This window comes from Helianthus annuus, chromosome 7 (assembly GCF_002127325.2).
Source record: "Helianthus annuus cultivar XRQ/B chromosome 7, HanXRQr2.0-SUNRISE, whole genome shotgun sequence".
In the NCBI taxonomy this organism is placed as follows: Eukaryota; Viridiplantae; Streptophyta; class Magnoliopsida; order Asterales; family Asteraceae; genus Helianthus; species Helianthus annuus.
The window spans coordinates 20,826,820-20,828,979 of record NC_035439.2 but is presented as its reverse complement, the minus strand read 5'-3'; the positions used below and the strand labels follow the sequence as shown (position 1 = coordinate 20,828,979).

General features: G+C 41.3%; 1 non-coding gene across 1 annotated transcript; it reads right to left on the bottom strand.

Annotated features, from left to right (window-relative positions):
* Positions 1-1,472: 1,472 nt before the first annotated feature.
* Positions 1,473-1,579, bottom strand: LOC118480779. Its single transcript, XR_004863756.1, has one exon. It is a non-coding gene; the product is annotated as a small nucleolar RNA R71 (small nucleolar RNA).
* Positions 1,580-2,160: the final 581 nt, after the last annotated feature.

The following is a 2,160-nucleotide window of genomic DNA, read 5'->3' as shown; positions in this document are numbered from 1 at the left end:
CAAGCATGGTCTCGAGTCATGCTGTTTGTGCTGATCTCAGGTGGTTGCGAGTCGCAACCGGTGTCGCAACCATGGTTTCGGCTTGTCATGCTGAGGTCTCGAGTCGCAACGGGACTCGTAACCTGTGGTCTCGGCTTGTCCTGTTATGGTTGCGAGTCGCAACCGCGTGGTCTCGAGTCGTCACGCCGTGGTTGCGAGTCGCAACTGGGTGATTGCGAGTCGGTATGCTGTCATTTTCACGTTCAGTGCTGATTCAGGTATGGTCAGCTTAATGGTACAATGTAATCAGGCCCAAATCAGGAAACAACCAATAGAATTCCACTAACAGTTTTCCTAATCAGGCTATTAGTCAAAGTGGATCAAAATCACAAGGGTTTTCATATCTTCAACTATCATTCAAAGTGTTCTTCAAATATTCAAACATATTCATCACATAATCAACCTTTGTTCTAGCAAAATTATGAACCATAATGAAACATACTTAACATACTCATCAAAACATCTCAAAATCATATCTACACCTATCCGATTATCATAATACTTCACATAAACAAAACCGGTTTTTCATAATATCAATAATCAAGGGTTTTGTGTAATATTTGCTCATAAGATATCATGAGTTCTTTTAGCAACACATTCAACATTAAAGCTTTTTAACACACATAAATATCATCAAACATATCTTACACTAGTTGAATCATATTACTCATATTATCATGTAATCAACAACAAACATCATTCAATAAACATGATAAATACTAACCGGTTGGTGAAATGTGTGTGTGTGTCGATCCAAAGTCCAAATCCGAGAGTTCTTGTGCCAACCGAGTGGATCCGAGAGCTTGGAGGTGTGTTTGTGTTCTAGAGTTCTAGTGAGAGGGAAGATAGGAGAGTGTGTGTGATGTTTCAACAAATGACAAGGTTTAACTAAGGTGTGGTATATATATTAGCTCCAAATGTTGCACCCTTCATGGGTTTCGGCTAAGGGTTTTCGGCCCAATGGCCCAACCGGCCAAAGGCCCAAACCGGCCTAATGGTTACGGTTCACTCGAGACCACATGGTCTCGAGTCGGGTCCTTGTTGTTTCGTGTTGGGTTCTCGGCTCGCATATAACACATACATATATACATACAATGCACACATAATAAAGCACATATCACATAAAGGTTCACGTTATCATTAAGTTTGATCGGTTAACTAGTCACATAACGTACGAGCAAGTTACATCAAGACACAACGAAAGGTTCTAGATTTCGAGTTGTCACAACATATTACTAATTTCTTAGAAATATGTGATACCTTTCGGATCAATGGAGCATCAAATGACGCCATTCGCCTTCGAATGTTTCCATTTTTCACTAAAAGACCGAGCAAAAGCTTGGCTTAACACCCTCCCAATTGGTTCGGTAAACACCTGGGATGAACTAGCCCAAATATTTCTATATAAGTATTTCCCTCCCGCTAAAACGGCTAAATTAATGACTGAAATTAATACATACTCGCAAGACGAGGGGGAATCCTTATATGAAACTTGGGAAAGATTCAAGGAGCTATTATGAAAGTGTCCTCATCACGGTCTTGCGGTGTGGCAACAAGTATCCACTTTCTATAATGGATTGTTGCCACATACTAGACAAACACTTGACTCTAGCTCCGGGGGACTTTTAGGTAATCGCCGCCCGCAAGAAATATATAATCAAATTGAGGAAATTGCTCAAACCAATTTTCAATGGCACACTCCCCGAGGCAATAAATCTATTGCCCCGGGCGCCCATAAGGTTGATGAAAGCACTTCTTTACAAGCCCAAATCGAGGCCCTTTCTTTAAAAATTAAAAAGCTAGAAATGACAAAAACAGTCTCGGTTATGGCTTGTGAAGGGTGTGGTGGGCCACATGAAAATTGGAGTTGTATGAAAGAAACAGATGATCAAACAGAGTCGGTAAACTACATTGATAATAGATCTAGGCCGTCGGGTCCCCCAACGGGCACCTATAACCAAGGATGGCGTAACCACCCTAACCTTGGTTGGAGAGAACCCGGCAATAGTAGTAACCAACAAAACCTAAATCAACGACTAAACTTTCAACAACTGAGGAATGAGTCACAAGGTTTGTGAACACAGTCGAACGTCGATCGTAAGAGTTCGTTGGAACTGAAGG